The following is a 20,393-nucleotide window of genomic DNA, read 5'->3' as shown; positions in this document are numbered from 1 at the left end:
CCCGTACATTATCTCTGGAAAGTAGAGTGTCGTGTTCTAAATTCAAATGTCATGCTCTGTGGCAACCCCTAACGATAAACCGACCACTAATGATAAACCGACCCCTAATGGTACAACCAACCCGTAATGGTACAACCAACGACTAAGGATACAGTCAATCACTAATGCTACAACCAACCACTAATGATACAACCAACCACTAATGATACAACCAATCACCAATGGTACAACCAAACACTAATGATACAACCAATCACTAATGATACAACCAACCACTAAGGATACAGTCAATCACTAATGATAAACCGACCACTAATGATACAACTAACCACTAATGATACAACCAACCACTAATGATACAACCAACCACTAATGATAAACCAATCACTAATGATAAACCGACCCCTAATGATACAACCTACATGTACAACTAATGATTCAATCAACCCCTAATGATACAACCAACCCCTAATGATACAACCAACCCCTATGATACAACCTATCACTAATGATACAACCAATCACTAATGATAAACCGACCTCTAATGATAAACCGACCACTTATGATAAACCGACCCCTAATGGTACAACCAACCACTACTGATACAACCAATCACTAATGATATAACCAACCGCTAAAAATACAACCAATCACTAATGATAAACCGACATCTAATGATACACACCAACCCTTATTGATAACCGACGCCTAACGATAAACCGACAACTAATGATACAGCCAACCCCTAATGCTACAACCAACCACCAATGATACAGCCAACCCCTAATGCTACAACCAACCCCTAATGATACAACCAACCCCTAATGCTACAACCAACCCCTAATGATACAACCAACCCCTAATGCTACAACCAACCCCTAATGACACAACCGATCACTAATGAAACAACCAACCTCTAATGATAAACCATCCCCTCATGATAAACCAACCTCTAATGATACAACAAACCTCTAATGATATAACCAACCCCTTATTATACAACCAATCCCTAATTATACAACCAACCCCTAATGATACAACCAACCACTAACCATATAACCAACCCCTTATTATACAACCAACCCCTAATGATACAACCAACCACTAACCATATAACCAATCCCTAATTATACAACCAACCACTAATGATACAACCAACCCCTAATGATACAACCAATCCCTAATGATACAACCAACCACTAATGATACAACCTACCCCTAATGATACAACCAACCACTAATGATACAACCTACCCCTAATGATACAACCAACCTCTACTGATACAACCTACCCCTAATGATACAACCAACCACTAATGATACAACCTACCCCTAATGATACAACCAACCACTAATGATACAACCTACCCCTAATGATACAACCTACCACTAATGATACAAACAACCTCTAATGATAAACCGACCACTAACGATAAACCAACGCCTAACAATAAACCGACCACTAATGATACAACTTACCAATACTGATACAACTAACCACTCATGATACAACCAACCACTAATATTACAACCTACTACAAATAATACAACCAACCACTAATAATACAACCCACCACTAATGATACAACCAACCACTAATGATACAACCACCCACTCATGATACAATCAATCACTAATAATACAACCTACCACTATAATAAACCAACCACTAATAATACAACCTACCACTTATGATACAACCAACCACTTATGATATAACCAATCACTAATAATACAACCAACCACTAATGATACAACTTATCACTAATGACACAACTTACCACTAATGATAAAACAATCACTAATGATACAACTAACAAGTAATGATATAACCAACCACTAATGATACAACCAACCACTAATGATATAACCAATCACTTTTGATACAACCAACCACTAATGATATAACCAATCGCTAATGATACAACCTACCACTATTGATACAACCAATCACTAATGATAAACCGACCTCTAATGATAAACACCAACCCCTAATGATATAACCAACCACTAATAAGGATATAACTAATCACTAATGATACAACCTACCACAAATGATACAACCAATCACTAATGATAAACCGACCTCTAATGATAAACACCAACCCCTAATGATATAACCAACCACTAATAAGGATATAACCAATCACTAATGATACAACCTACCACAAATGATACAACCAACCACTTATCATACAACCATCATTAAGAAATTGAATCGCAACAAAATTGCTTCCCCTAATGCTCAATTATATACCGACTAGCAGCCCATTGTTCATTTCAGCAAGCCAACATAGTCCGGAGAAAAATCTCTTCGCTTTTTTTCAACAACATGTCATACTGAAATTTCGTGTTCTGAAATAGGTTTCCATAGCCACCGTATACAGTAAGTCAAAATGCATGCTTCATGATGTGATGAGCTTATACTGTTCTGTCTATGTAGTGCTCTGGTCGTTTCGAGCAGAGTAGGGTTAAGCTGCTATTTGTAATGTTTTAATTAGTGTTCATCAGATATTTTTCCTCAGATATATATATATCTGTTCGTCAACATTTGCATAGAAAATTGCTGCAAATTGAATGCATATAGAACGATCTATGTCAGTTTTATTTTCGTTTGAGACGGAGCATTACGTAGTTACGAGATCAATTGCGCCAAACCACAGTGCACTCGTGGTATAATAACTGCTTGCAAGGCAAATAAGAAATGACATACTTCGGCAATTGGCAGTTTCATTTGTTCGTCATATCAACCAGTTGACGTAATAGATGCAGGTTTTGTCCCTTTGGTACTTTACGAGTTCATATAAATAAATAAAGCTTGTCATTATCAAGCCAAGAGATGCGCGTAAATAACATGCAAATTACTACACAACACAGCAGTGATCATTGTCGTAAAAACACCAACAAGTCTCTGATGACCAAATGGCGTGTCATCGTTCAGGTTCCTAGTTTCAGGATTAATTTTAATTGGGAAATATGACCACAAGGGTAACTGAACATCTTCAGAGGACATATTTTATATACTGATTATATTGGCTGACATGTTAATATTGATATTATGGAGCTTAATATAAGCCAGTTAGTTTTACATACGATTAACGTTATTACATTCAATGCACAACAGATGGGAATCGTTAGTGCCTAGTTTGGTGGATGTTTAAAAAATAGACCTAAATAACATATATTTTTTTTATATGACATCGTTCAATAAATGTTGAGATACACATGTGCCTATAAAAAATAGCTAATACCTTCAGACTGTTGAGTATATCAAAGCAACGTGTAAGGTTGTGTGCATAGGGGCTGTCTATGACGTGTAGTAGCTTCTTCTTTAACAGAAAAAAATTTGAACATACAGTGAAGTTGGTAAAGATGAATGTGGGGAGATGTTGTGTTGTAGAGCGGATTCCTGAATGTGTAGAGTTGCTCTGTAGGTCCTTTAAAGTGAGATATCTAAGTATGAGATATTAGAGTTGTTCTATAGGTCCTTTACAGTGAGATCTCTATGTATGAGATATTAGAGTTGTTCTATAGGTCCTTTACAATGAGATCTCTATGTATGAGATATTAGAGTTGTTCTGTAGGTCCTTTACAGTGAGATCCCTAAGTATGAGATATTAGAGTTGTTCTGTAGGTCCTTTACAGTGAGATCTCTAAGTATGAGATCTTTATCCTGAGTGTTAGGACTAAGTGTCCTTGATGACCAATCTCATGTGTTCGGAAAATGTTATGCGTGTAGTATTGTTCATATTGTGGGGAGATGTTCTATATTTTATGGGTATTGTCCTAAATTCTATGAGATGCTATGTAAGGTTAACAAATATTTAGTGTTTTGGGAGACCTCCTGAGTTTTTAAAACTGATACTAAGAGAATAATCGTTATTGTTTTCCTGTTAGTCCAAGCACAGGGTCTGTTTCTTCTTTTCTTTCTTCAGAGTTGGAGACACTTGGATAAGCCTGTAACTTGTTTCTCTGCATTCAACGCTGATTCTGAACCACGACCATTAAATCTAACATTTGTCTATTATTCAAGATTTGCATATCTTCCATGATTTTCAATAACGCGTCCTCCCAGTCGTTGAGAATACTCTTTTCCACCTCCACCGTTTTATCCTTAACTTTTTGTTACATTTTAACTGGTCCTCTTTGTAGGGACATAACATATCTGTTAACATGTCAAAACCTGATGAAAGTTTAACGTCCTTGTTAATTGATATTGTTGCAGACACACTTCTCTCATTTTACACTGTATTGACCTCTCCGGCATTTTTTTTTTTGTTTTATACAATATCTGGCATCCTGTCATTGGCCCTTGTACTTGGTCCCGTATGGTAGCGGTGATAGCGGATTCCATATTAACATTTGCCATGCGCACTGCTCCGATGCATTTTCTGTCAGAGTTGCGGAATTATTGATTCCGGTCTTACAGTACGAACATTATTTCGGCAACACGAGCCAAAATAAAGCTTGGTTTGTCAGACACTGCATTTTTATCCCACAACAGTTCCTATTCAGTAACATCAGAAATACAGGAAATAGCGGTTTATGTATTAATTTTCTACAACCGACGCGACACCGGTAACCATGCCTGTGTAGGAAAATAATAAATCAATAACCTGTTCACTGCTTTCACTTTGACGTTTTGATAATGGCGAAATTACCATAAAATATAGTTAATATAGTTCGTCATTCATTCAAAGCGGGAACTACGGATGAATTAGCAAGAAATTAAATTATTAGTTTTGTGTTGATCATAATGCTTTGTTTTCGTCTTGCTACCGTTCTGGACAGCCTCGGTGTAAACTTACGTTCAAAGTGAAATTAAACTATTTATAGTTCTCTGACATAGATACATGCGCCTTTATTGGGCTACTTGTGCCGTGTTGAAAGTTAAGGTCATTTAAGTACGTGCATTCATGTGTGCAATGTATGCATATGTTCCGGAGGCGGATGTTGGTGTATTTGCCTCCTTGTGATACCGCGAATCTGATGTCGACGTTACAGAAGAAGGATATTCCGAGGGATATTTACTACATACCCTAGAAGGCATGATGTATATGTATAAATACGCTAATATTTCTTAAGGAGCTACACAAACGTAAACAATTTATGGCATTGTGTCTGCCCATCGACTGCTAGAAATATTGTTGTTTAAAAATGAGATAGACATATGTATATTTCTCGTTTTATGATGTCTGTTAATCTCAAACTTTATCCATATTTTGAATTGCTTCCTAAAATAATTCTAAAGTAAGCTAACCCCAACACATTGGGGAGAACCGTCAATTTAATCAAGTAAAACAACTGATGGGTTAAGCCAACGGAGATTCTTATAATCTAGGCATATAACACGTGTTTCTTTGTACGGAATCTTTTGTTTGGCTTGGCAATTGGTTGTACATTTGCATCACTGTAGACTCAATACATACAGTGATTGATAAGCTCTACCACACGTTGGTTTTGTTTTCTGATGTCACATATAGCACTGGGGAATTGTGTGGTCGAATCAATTCACTACTGTTCTTAGAACTAGGGTAGGTAAGCCAATTTGGAAGTAATAAGTTAGTATAAACATGCATCATGTGTCCCTTTAAAATATGATGACGTAAATGGGAAGTAAACATCAGTTCAAATATTTCCTTCTTTGGCATAATAAAACCTACGTCTCATTGGAATAATAAATCGGATCAGTTTTCGCCAGAGTTTACATAGTATTGGCGTCAGGTAGTCCCATTAGACATCTTATGAATAATGTAAATGCGTCTTTTCATCTTTGAACCTTATCCATGAAAACAACCAGTAAGTTTAGTACGCTATCAATACTTTTAAGACTGTTTCAAAATGATGTGTTATATATATATCTTATGTATTAATTCAGTTACCCAGATGACGTCTGTATCATGTTATAGTCTGAAACATGATTCAGTTACTTAACACTTTACGAATGTTAACACTCCAGCCGATTGTCTAAGGCATAGATTTTTTAGACTATACAAATGCGTTTTAAACAGGATTTTTCGTAAATTTCATGCACTTTATAAATATTTTTCATCGTACTTACATGCTCAGGTACATGTATTTACGAAAGTGCTTACAAATGTATGCACTAACATTTATGTCCATGTGATTATTGTTTGTCATTTATACAACAATTACCAGAAAGATAATAATGAGAAAGCCCCTACGTTATTTGTTTATAAGAAATAAGGTACAGCCTGCATCAATATCGACAACACAAAAGAAGCACAGTGCAAGGTTTTTAAGTAATTTTCTCATCAACATTTCACACGAGGAAGGGAAGTATTCTGGTTTACTGTTATTGATAGTACAGAAGTAACAGACGTCTTGATTTTGGGATAACTTAAATTATAGAATATGTTAAGCAGAGTATAAATGAAGAAGCATGTCAGCAGACAAGGAAGGATACGAACTGGGCGTAAAGCAGATACAAAAAGCATGAAATGAAACAGAGAAGGTCTTAAAACAATCTGAAGGAAAAACAGACCGCGAATGGTTAGAGTTTCCTGCGTAACAAGTATTCGAACCACAAAAAGTGACGTGTCTTGAATAAAATGTGTAATCGTCACTAAAACCCTAAATAAAAATCAAGTCTGGATAGCGTCATTATCAGTGTAGTTTCAAATATGTCTCGTAGAAAACCTTTGCTACGTGATTAACACGTCATTATGCAAATCAATCCAGAACATGATAATAATTAAGCCCCCAGAATAGCTTATCAGTTGTGGTTTGTAAAAGACTTAAACAGCGGAGGCTTCAGTGTTTCTACTGAGGAAAGGAAAATTAATGGCTTGTATAATTAAATTCGTCCTGTTTCGGGTATGCGGTTGGGGGATGGGGTTAGGGGGTTGCTAGACCAAATGCTATTTTAGACGTATACATTTTGTAGGTATCTCCTTGGTTTGAATAAGCGATCGAATGTCCTACTCTGTGCTATACTACCGTCATGGTGGCAATAATGAAACTCAATATCTAACTTGTCTGTTTGCCAATTCAGACTATTACAACGTTGAGATAATGTAAAGATAAGCCGGATCTTGTATAGAATATGTATTCAGTTTTTGATTAAAAATCCTTCTTTTAATTTTCTTAAGGAAATTTGATCCTTTTATGCGCTTTTGTTACTACATATTGTATGCATTCAGATATAATTGTTTTGGTAGGCTATATGTTTGATGGTGGTTTGAGCAATTCATAATGGCAAACAGCTCAAACAGAAATGGTTTTTATAATCTCCAAGATTAGAAATTCTGTTAAAAAGATAAAGGGACCCCACGTTTGAACATCATGTCGATATCGATTTAAAGGATTTGCAGTTTAATTGGAACGAATAAAACAACTAAATTACTTTGTAACATAACAATAAAAGTATACAGAGTGACGTTACCATGGTTAACCAGACACCACAAATTCTGGATAAGATAAAAGTTTTGAGGTGCATTTCCATTTTTCCCGATCGGACATCATATCTGGCTGCCGCAGTATAAAATAGATCGTAAAAGGAGTGCGTACGTGATGTTCCTTAAATATTGAAAACAAATTTTTCGATTTGACAAAATCGCCGCTGTAACCTAACTTCTGATTTGTGGAAATTGAAATATTTTCAGGAAGATTTAAAAGAATTTAATATGTGAGTATGTATTTCTCAAACGAATTCTGCCGCGTTTTCCTATTTGACAAGGTGTCACCATGACCTGCAATCTGATTGGTCTAAATTTCTCTATCGGTTGATTTTTGCTAATTTTATATTTATAGGCGTAATCAAGTATTGCAAGCTCTATCATTATCATGACTCTCATTGTCCGAAAGATCGCTGCAGTCTTTATAAAGTAATTCGGAATACCTCTTATTTTACCGTAAATATCAAAAATAACGTTAGCTATTACATAAAGTACATACTGATTACGTTATAAAATCATAGTTAGGTAAAAGTAATTATTGATATTATGACAATGATAATTTGATTTGGGAACCATTTTAGACAAAAATGAAATACACACAAAACGACTAAAGGTATAGTAGCGTTTTACCTATGCCATCATTAACGATGAAATTATCGGATCATAATCACGAAGTGTTGTTTAGCAATTAGTACTGTTAATAGCTGTATTATGTCACAACACATTTTTTCCAAAACATATATGCAATTGCATGGGGACGTTATGTTTCAAGTTTTGCAATTCTATCCTTAACATGTGTTTGTGATATGAGTGTTATGATATGGTGTCCTATTTTATAATAACGTGAAACATTTAGCAGACATTGCGGAAATTCTATATCTGAGGAAACATAAGTACTGAGGTTGTAAGTACAATGCTACAATACTGTATTAATGTTATACCATTTCTCCGAAAGTTCCATGTTGTCCTTCACGGTGAATTATAACCATTAGCATAGCATAAACTGGAAACGAGATAGTAGAAGAAAACTAACAATACCATTACAAGCTAGAAACATACCTTTACACATGTAAAGATGTTCCAGAAGATAACTTACATTTTATAACTGAACATGAAATACCAACATGTGCTGAAAGTTAAGGCCACATTTATTTCTAATGGAAACTACACGTTCTACATCGTTTAAAAGTTGAAATAACATCTTTTTAACAATTGATCATTCTAAAACGTTCTGTCACTTATAGTTGCTGTATATGTTAATCAATAACATCGTCAATAAGATTGTGTATAACTAAAAAGGAATACTTGTGTAACACTGGATAAGGGAGTCTCCTCATTGGTGTACAACAAGTAGTACTGTCTGTTATATCTCCTTCACTGTCACACGCACAATCACCACACACAATACGGCCAGTGACGCTCAGAGATAATCGTTTGTGGGCTTGACACCAGGGACACTTCTATATGTATTGATAAGCGTAGTAGCGACACAGTCATTATCTCCTCACGTGAACAATATGAAGGTGACGTAACCGTAGCTTCGATCGTCATTCAGTTTTCTTCCTTGTCTACAATTAGGTAATTACCATTGGCAGCGTGAAAGTCACATTACCTACGTCGTGAAAGTCGCATTACCTACGTCGTGAAAGTCACATTATCTACGTCGTGAAAGTCACATTACCTACGTCGTGAAGGTTACATTACCTACGTCGTGGAAGTCACATTACCTACGTCGTGAAAGTCACATTTCCTACGTCGTGAAGGTTACATTACCTACGTCGTGATAGTCACATTACCTATGTCGTGAAAGTCACATTACCTACGTCGTGAAAGTCGCATTACCTACGTCGTGAAAGTCACATTACCTAGGTCGTGAAAGTCACATTACCTACGTCGTGAAAGTCCCATTACCTACGTCGTGAAAGTGCATTACCTACGTCGTGAAAGTCACATTATCTACGCCGTGAAAGTCACATTACCTACGTCGTGAAGGTTACATTACCTACGTCGTGAAAGTCACATTACCTACGTCGTGAAGGTTACATTACCTACGTCGTGAAGGTTACATTACCTACGTCGTGAAAGTCACATTACCTACGTCGTGAAAGTCGCATTACCTACGTCGTGAAAGTCACATTACCTACGTCGTGAAAAGTCACGAGTCCGATAAACGGGAGCTGTGTAAAACTAGCTTTGCGTACGGAAATTTTCGTATTTGTCAACAGGAGGTATAACTAACACCAATATAAAATATTATCAATAAGTTTAGTTGATATATTTAAATATTAATTATTATATTTACGCATAAATTTTAAAAGATTGGTGTTAGGAAGCTCACATTAATATATACTAAAATGGCTGGAATAATCCCGAGGGGTCCTCATTAAAAGCGTCTTCAACCGACAACAAGCGTCTTCAAGTGACAACAAGCGTCGCCTGACAAAATCTTTTAAAATACTGAATAAAGTAAGCGACATCAGAAGATATGTTATTAGTTAGACTTTTATTGATATACATTCCAAATTTCAGCTCGATTTTTGAAAAAAATGATCGAGTTATGATTAATTTATTATTACGATCGGCGGTGTGACACACGTGTGTGAATAGAACTCAACATATGAAGAAGCCTCCAAATCAATCAAATTAGTTAACATTAACCCTCACCCACCCCAAGTAGTTTGTTTAGATTGTGTCCCATTTTTCAAAGATTGTCCTATATGTGAATTTAGACCTGGTGGTAAAGAATCTTGCAATCTACCAGATATAATCAAATCTAAAATACAGGAAGAATATTTATAATGAAATACAATTTATAATACCTAGAACATTAACTTCTTATTTTTACATTTGATCTAACTTGACTTCTCTAGTCTAGGTTCATTAATTATTTTAAGTCCAAGAAAAAAATCACAATAAAATATATTTTTAAAAGCAATTTTTTATCAGGAATATACTATGTATGTGTACATATCACTATAGCATGGTTATTTTATTAGATTAAATTAATCTCATCTTTATTTATGAAAAGTGACTGGCACTAGATCATAAAGTAGGGAACTTAGATGTATTTTCAAAAATGAAGAATGTCTTGTATTTCAGTTCCTTTTCCAAATGAATTTTATCACACAGGGGAGCATATGGTAACTGGACTTTCCCCCCAAAGTTTGAAGCAGATTCCAAGAGAAATATTCAGTTTACTGATACATGTGCTTAAAAATTGGGCTCAAGACTCAAAAACTTGTGGATAAGTATTGTATAACTCTTTTTTATAATAAAATCTAGGATAGATATTTCAGCCCAAAAACCTTCTTTCTTTTTTTGATACAGAACAAATTCTGTTTGAGAATCAACTGTTTTTAAAAAAAAATATATAGCACTGACACTTGATCCATATTGATATGAAATATTTTGAAATTTGAATATTTCTATAGTGCATAATTCCATAACCTTCAACCATGTCAAATACTACCAGGTACACATTTATATATACAATGGAAGATATTATGGGCATCACAGTATATAATATTTTGCTGCACACTTTTAAAATAAGCATGTGACATGTCCCTGTAACCCACATCTGATTATAGGTAAGTAGGGGAATTATTATCGGAAGCCAATATCAACACATCCAACTAATACAGTACTTTCAACCAAAGAGCCCCATGGGCCTAACAGGTCACCTGAGTTGTAATGCAATTGTTATTTGTTGTTGTGATATGACAAAAACAAAAATTACATATGTATAGCATGGAATTTCGCCCCTCCCCAGGGAGGAATTGGTACCCCAGGGGTTTTGAAATTCACATTTTGATTAAGCACATCAGGATATTTCCATCCAGGAGTAAATGTGCAACAATTGATAAAAAAACCTAAGATATACACCTCATATACATCAGGCATACACCTTCTATAAATCAAATATATACACCTTCTCTACTACAAATAAAAACCTCCCATATATTACAGATATACATCCTATACATCAGGTATACACCTTCTATAGATCAGGTATACATCCTATACATCAGATATACATACATATCCTATACATCAGGTATACACCTCCCATACATCAGGTATACACCTCAGATATACATATCCTATACATCAGAAGTATAAGTCCACACTGTTGGAATTACTTCTTTGCCCCATATCCCATACATCAGGTATACACCTCCCATACATCAAGTATACATATATCCTATAGATCAGGTATACACACCTCCTATAGATCAGGTATACACACCTCCCATGTGATATATCAGGTTACACCTTTGCTGCATCAGGTATACACCTTCTATACATCAGATTAATATTACACCTATACATCAAGTATGCATGCATATATACATGAGGTATATGTCAGGTCCATATTCTCTGTAGGTAAGGTCACTACCTCATCTTTATAATAGTTGTCTTATTGGTTCATATTGATTGCATGCACAGGAAATATAATATATTTGCTTGTGATGGAGTTTCCCAATTATGTTCCCTTATTGTGGCCTCTCTAGAACAAGAAGCACAGGTGCATTGATTATTAATAACTCACCTGGATTTTTATTTTTCATTAAAAGTTGTTGATTACCTCTAACCATACAAGAAATATCAGCTGGGGGATCTCACCAATTTCCATGTTTTTTTAGACCTGAGATATGCTACATTTTGGCAGTCATTCAGGAAGAGTAGGTTTTTGAAGATGAAATGTCTTATTTTTCTCTTTACCGGAAAACATACCATGTATATATTTTGTATCATGTACATTGTATCTTCTGGAAAATGAGTAGACATTATATATAATAGAGATGATAAATATGGTACCTTATGTAATGAGGCTGTATTATAGAGGATACCCTTAAACAATAAATAATGAAGCTTTATGAAGTAAATCCATTAACAAATTTCAGCAAGTAGATGATATACATGTATATTTGAAAACTGTCTCAGGATATATTTCATATACAAATGTACATAACTAATTATAGAAACAGTATACAAAATATGTAAAGATAGTATTATGTGTATATAGTATAAAACAAGGCAAAGTATTATGTGTAAGGCAATCCATAGTCTCCCAAAGGTAATGATTTCTATATTTAACAAACAGTACCTATCATGTCAGAATGTATCTACTGTTAGGAAAGTATCCTGATACATACTTCTTGCACTCCTCCATCTCAAGAATTAGATGTCCTTGTACACCAAATCTGGTTACTCCAGGTGAAAAAGTACATAAGTACAGAGTGCAAACCTATAATCCCCCGGGAACCAGTGGGGGACTAAAATGTGTATATAGGTTATATATATAAGTGGTAAACTTTTTATATACTCTGTATACTCCTTTGTACACCACTTTTTCTTTACTATGTACAGCCATATAACACTCTCCGTATACTCTGTTTATCACTCATTTATACTCTGAATACAACTCTCTGTATAATATTTATACCACTCTCTATGCTTTGTATACCACTCTTAATATACTATGTAGGCCAATTTTGTAGACCCTGTATACCACTCTTTATATACTATGTCACAAGACCAATCCTTATATACCCTGTATATCACTCTTTATAAGCTGTATACCACTCCTTATATACTGTGTATACCACTATATATGCTGTGTTTACCACTTCTTACATATACTGTATACCACCCTTTGTGTACTATATAGACAAGTTCTAATATACCCTGTATACCACTCATTATATACTGTGTAAACCACTCTATATGCTGTGTTTACCACTTCTTACATATACTGTATACCACTCTTTGTGTATTATATAGACAAATTATAATATACCCTGTATACCACTCTATGTATACCATGCATATCACTCTTTATATTCTCTGTATACCACCCTGTGTACTCTGTAAACCACTTTTTTGTACCCTGTTTACCACTCTCTATATACCATTATTTATATACTTTGTATACCACTCTCTGTATACTATGCATATCACTCTTTATATACTCTGTAAACCACTTCTTATATATTATCATTATATAACCTTCTCAATATTTCTTTGTAAAGACATCTTTGTTATATTTTATAATAAACAAGAGGCACTGAGTTAGGACCAGTCTCCTGGCAAAATTCTAACAAAAGTGTATCCAAATTATGATGCTCAGCAATATATATACTACTACAGCCAGGTATTACACATGTAATTACTACTACAGACAGGTATTACACATGTATATATTATCACAGACATGTATTACACATGTATTTACTATCACAGACAGTTGATATAACACATGCAATTACTTACTACAGAGAGGTTCCAATATATATTGCTATTGTTGTTTTTGGGGGGAGGGGGTTAAATGGAAAATAGTTTTATTTATTTATTTATTTTCTCATTATATAAATATCTGTTTTACCATGATATCTTATATTTGAATGGTAATAAAGTGCATGCTGTTACCATGTATCTGGCTTGTGTGAAATGCCTTTTAGGTCACAAAATGCAATTGTATCTCTACAAAATATATCTAGTGATCAATATCTCGAAGACTTTAAAGAACATGCATCTGATGATGAAATATCACTTATCTGTATATATGCATTAAATAATGAAATATTACTTCTTGTCTGTGATAGAACAAGTAAATACAAGTTTATAACCAGTTTGAAACAATGAATTTATGTTCCTTACATGACAATTGCAATGTATTGATAGAACATAGAATTACAAATACATAAGTATGTTCCCTTAATCTTTTAATGTCTGTGATAGTTAAAACAATTTTATCTGAAGCAATATAATTCAAGATACATAGCCTGTCTGTGATAATAAATACAGGTGTATGACCAGTCTGAAACAGTAAATCAAAAAAAATAAATGTTCCTATGTCTGTGATAAGCAGCCTGAAACAATAAATAAATGTTCCTAATATGTTTGTTATAGTTAAAACAAGTTTATAAGCAGCCTGAAACAATTAATAAATGTTCCTAATATGTTTGTTATAGTTAATATAAGTTTATAACCAGTCTGAAACAATTAATAAATGTCCATAACCTGTCTGTGAATTTGTACGGGTAATAATACAATTTTATCAAATTACTTTTAAAACATTAAATCCGTGAAGAAAATCAAGATAAAACATTTTAATGACTAAATTGTAAGTTATACATGCAGTAGGATCGTTTTCCTTCAGTTATGAAATGCATAGGAACATTCCTTTCTCCACCACTTACCCATCATCTACTTTATAATGCTAAACCTTTTAAAATAATGTTAATACCACTATAACCAGACGTATATCTGGTGGCATTAAACTCCTACTTTCACTTTCACATACTTTATTTCCGGTTAAGAAATACGAAACTGAGGCTTCCGATTTAATGCTTTACCGTGCACAGCTCCCGTTTATAACATTCGAAAGTCACATGACCTACGTTGTGAAAGTCACATTACCTACGTCGTTAAGGTCACATTACCTACGTCGTAAAAGTAGAAAAAATAAACGTGTTTGTTAAATGAATGAGTAAAAGAAACAAAATAATATCGAAACATTTACAGAACTGTTATTCGAAGTCAAAATCGATAAAATTAGGGCAAATTTAAACAAAGAAAAGGTAAACGCGGAAACCCCTGACAATAACAAGAAAAAATAAGACTATCTGTTCAAGAAAGGTAAGCGTCCACCGTTCAATCGACGTCATCAACTATGTAAATATAGGTTAAAAGTAAAGTCACGTCCTCAAAGAAAGAACCACTGCGGCAAAAGTGAAACAACAATGCACATTATTTAATACGATTTAGAAATATCGACATTCAAATCACACGAGTTAATATAAATGATATGGTGATTGCTGCTCTTAACTTGCCCAAAGCATTCACCAACGTCTTCGTTTGTCAGTCAGCAGTGGATTTGTATCACGGATGTCATGATATCTGGTGCAAGCTCTTAAATACCGCATCAAATACGACTTGTAAACACGGTACGCTGGGGAAACAGGGCTGTTACTCAAGGAGAGAAATGTTCGCGATCACGGAAATTGATATCAACACGCCCATCGTACAGATTAGAAGTAAGCCTTTGTTGTTGGTCATGTTGTAAGTACAGATCAAGAAAGGCGGCTTATGTAGAACAGTCTAGCGGCAGTGGTGATTGCAACTTTAACAAACATATGCTTAGAATAAACAAAAGCAAAAACAAAACAAAACAAACAAAAACGCAAACAAAAATGTCTGCCAGAAGGGAGGCACATGAATGCTTACAGTCTGGACAATCTACCATGGAACTAAGAGATCAATAAAACAGATGATATGATACATCTTATGCAAAATCAAATTAATAAATGAATTCTAAAATGGAGTAATAGAGCGCTGTTACGATCCTCGCTGAGATAAAGAACACCTGTGCGGTGTGGTTCGCAAATAGTAGCATTTTGAAATATGTTTCTATCTCTACAGCAATATACACTCAACAAACAATGTAACGACCCAACATGTCTTTATTGCTTTGAGTTCAACAGGAGATAAGATTTAGAATAAGAGAAAAAGAATCAGAAATGAGGTCACAGCGCTACAACAATTCATTTTCCTCGAGTGCAAGCCCTGTGATTTTGTTCTGTTTCAGATTAGTTTTGAAAATGTGGAAAAAGAAAAAGAAATCTAAAAGATTAAAATAAAAAAGAGAAACGACCAAAGAAAATGAAATCGTATTATACGATCACACTTTAAAGCAAAGCAAGATAATACTCTGTTGCATTTATTCGGGAAAAAGAGATTAATTTACTGAACACTTACATTACGACTGTATGAGCACCCTATCATTTCTTCTCTGTAGAAACAGATGATCTTCATTATCATCTGTTAAAGGAAGATTTCAGCACCTAAAACATATATAATATCTCTATATAAAATGTTGGTCTTTTTTGTATTCCGCTTGTACGCGCAAAAAAATATCTCCGGTAAGAAATGAAATACGAAGAGTAAGAGACTAATTCCAACAATGTATGGGAAGTACCATCCCCGATATCACGAGGTTTGTATGGGAAGTACCATCTCCGGTATCACGAGGTTTGTATGGGAAGTACCCTCCCCGATATCACGAGGTTTGTATGGGAAGTACCATCCCCGATATCATGATGTTTGTATGGGAAGTACCATTCCCGATATCACGAGGTTTGTATTGGAAGTACCATCCCCGGTATCACGAGGTTTGTATGGGAAGTACCCTCCCCGATATCACTAGGTTTGGATTGGAAGAACCATCCCCGATATCCCGAGGTATGTATCGGAAGTACCATCCCCGATATCACGAGGTTTGTATGGGAAGTACCACCCCGATATCAAGAGGTTTGTATGGGAAGTACCATCCCCGATATCAAGAGGTTTGTATGGGAAGTACCATCCCCGATATTACGAGGTTTGTATGGGAAGTACCATCCCCGATATCACGAGGTTACGCTCACTTTCGCTCTCTGCACCCCTGGAATATGTCATAGCAAAACTGAAGGCTCTGTGTGCGCCACCTTGTTGATGAGACAAGACGACTAGCTCGATCCTTTGATTTACATCAAAAGAATCTCGCGGTCACGTAACGGTAAAAATTGACAGGCTTTGAAGTTGGGCGTCTCTCCTTTTTAATCTTCAAAGGACAGGTATCAGCCTAGCGATTGGTCATTTTATATTACCGGAGACCAATCAAACAGCTATCTTCGTGCTTTAATGTTTATACTTGGAAAGATCTAATCAGACCAGGTCCCTGTCAAATTAGCAATAGTATGAAGATAAGTTGATGATTGGTTTACCTTGATGTATTACATATCTGCTAGAAACTACACCATCCTCTTTTGATCATACAGGCATTTGACATAAACAACAACATTTGTGACCAACCATACTACACTAATTGATTTCATACAAAAATAAATACTTATATATGTCTATCAAATCATACCAAGACCTGATTTTACATAGTTATTCTTTCACATCAATACAACTATTATAGAGGGCGGAGCTCTCTCACGGGCCCGAAGGGCCCGTGAGAGCGAAGCTCTCCCTATAGTTAACACGTATGTAAGAAAAATAAAGATTATTCACAATACCTATGGAACTGAAAAACTTGTCTTAACATGGCCGCCAGTCGCACGCGCTGTAGTCTCCGCCATCTTGATCTCGAAACAAGTTCTCGTTTGCCGAATCTCGAACAAACGTTACATTTTTGTAAGATCTCACTATAGGATACTTAAATATTTGATACTTTCTGGTTAAAGATATAAATTCTCTTGACATAACGTTACCGGCTACATTGCTCTAGTTCTGAATGGTCGAAAAAGTATTGTATCGGCAGTGTAGTCTCGTTCAATCAGACGCTTGCGCAGACAACAAGAGTCTGGTTGAACGAGACTATCACGCAGAGTTACGGGGTAGAGATTGCAGTGCCAGTGGTATATATTTAGAAAACGGATTTTTTTTAAATTTCACATTTTTAATTGATTTTTCAAGATGTCAAATTGAATGAAATCATGTATTTTTTTAAAATTATTTATTATATTTATTTAGTTATAATATAGAGTCTGTTATTATTTTTTTTCTGCAGTTTTATATCGGTTTTGGTTGATGGTAAGTTATTTCTCATTTTGTTCTGTTTAAAATTAGTGAAAATTGGAAGTTCATTGCATTACAAGGTTTACGTTTCATTAAAAACACTGTTTATCGATATAAGATGTCTCCTTGGCTCTTCGGAAGTGGAAATAAATCGGTGAGGAGATGTGGCCAAATTTGCATACAACATTTTCTTACGTTTTTCAGACTACAAAAAAGGCCGGTTCATGAATGAAATGTTTTTTCAGGTATGGGCTCATTTTGAGTAAGATAAAAAGTGCATTAAGCAATACTGCATATTTATGCGTGTTTTTTTTTTCGGTTATTATTTCTTATGTTTTTCCGGACGAACTTCCGGTAATTTTTGTGTCAGTTTACAGACGATGGCCAAACGTCTAAAATATCCTTGTGGTGTGTCCAGCAGGTCACGTAATTACGAGTTATAGCTTGATAAAATGTCTGCGCGTAAATACATAACGCGCGGAAACTGATGAATAGACGATACTGTAACATTTTCATTTTTAATTAATATCTCACAGCTATTTTTTATTCATAAAAGAAAATCTGCTGTTTTAAAAATCTGCACGATTTAAAAAAAATATCTATACAGTTTTATATGCTGAACTGATTCAATTTTGAATTGAGGAAACAATACATTTTCTCTATTGCTAAAACTGCACATAAAGCAGAGACATATAAAGCATATAGTCAGTAATCGCTGAAACAAATGTATTCATCCACAATATATATATTATATATAGATCTATTGACTCTCTGGGCTGCAATGATGGGTATTGAAAAATGACAAAAATTGTGATATCGCATATTCTTCTTATTTTTAATAGAAACTTCATATAAATCCAGTTTTTATAGCATTGAACAAATTATTTTTTTACACATAAAAAGCACAAAAAATGTAAAATACTATGCATAAATTCTCTCTGGATACAATATTTATAAATCATTGAAGTTAAGTTTGAAGTAATCCAAAGGGCTTATTCGTAAAGATATATACATATATATATATATATGTAATTTTTTTCGTGGATATCAGATAACTATGCTATTATACATGATTAACAATATCCATCCTAATATGTTTTATTTCAATGTCTTTGTAGAATATGCTGCACTTGATTTTTGCAATGGATTCAAGAGGTGCAAATTTAAATACTTATATAGAGTCTAATTAACCTTTCGCATTCTCACAGTAATGTCATGTCATCATACGCCAAGGCTGGAAACTTCAAGATATCAACCATCTTGTCAGCCAAAAAGAAATCAAGAAAGGAAACTTAACTGTAATATACACTGTATAGCTATACATGTAGGTCTGATTTAGTCATTCAACACATCACTCAATGCTTTAAAGAGTACAGTACCGATATTCCGATACATTTACAGTACAACCTGGCTCCGCCCTCACTAACGGCCGTGCCGTAAAACATATTATTCATATCATTGCAAGAAGCACAATTTATATTTCCATATGGATTCATTTCAACTTCACTTTAACAACATAAAAAACTCAGATTTGATTAAACTGGTCATATGCGTTTAATTCAAATATTCGCGCCACTTTCACATTTCCATATGTTAACATCTTTCCTTCTTGAGCTTAGTAGACTCTGAATGCGTATTAATTAGCGTATATGCAGTAAAAACGTGTCGTCGGATTTAAATGTTCCTGAATATACACAACTTGATTGGCATATTACGTCATCGACAATAGGCGCGCCCATCTTTAAACACGTGATTAGTCGGCCATTAAGGTCATGATTACTAAGGTAAACAACAATGGTGGACACCTCAAAGTACCGAGGCGGCGGTGGAGATTGTTGTGCTATGGTCGGATGTTCAAACAACAGAAAGAAATTGTTTAACTGGAGATTTACAGTATGTAACACATATGGTACTTTACATGTCCATGTTTGATCCCCTTTTCGCTGCATAAACTGCCAGTCGACGAGTGCCAAAGATTGTGTTGGGTAAAAACCATCAACAGGAAAGATTTACCAAAGCGAGTTTTTGTTTGTTCGGATCATTTCCCAGATGGGCGTCCAACCGAGAAGAACCCGATAACAAGCATCGGAATGGGTGTGTAACTGTAATTGTGTTTTTTCAGGACAAAAGACAAAAACGAAACCAAACATACTGTCAACATCTATCGTGAGTACATGTTCACAGAAATCTGATTGAGAATTTGTAACAGATATATTTTGAAGAAAAAAATAAGGTGTTCTCCCAATATTCGTTTATACCATCACTGGGGGTGGTAACTTTACTGAGAATTGATTAAAACTCCTAAAACGTGTTGTATTAATATGAACACTTCAGTTTAGGTTCAAATAACTATAACAAATGATCAGGTCCCTGTGTACCAGGCGGGCTATCATGCATGCGCCGATTTC

Source organism: Mizuhopecten yessoensis, unplaced genomic scaffold, assembly GCF_002113885.1.
Source record: "Mizuhopecten yessoensis strain PY_sf001 unplaced genomic scaffold, ASM211388v2 scaffold10703, whole genome shotgun sequence".
Classification (NCBI taxonomy): Eukaryota; Metazoa; Mollusca; class Bivalvia; order Pectinida; family Pectinidae; genus Mizuhopecten; species Mizuhopecten yessoensis.
Note: the sequence above shows the minus strand (reverse complement) of the source record.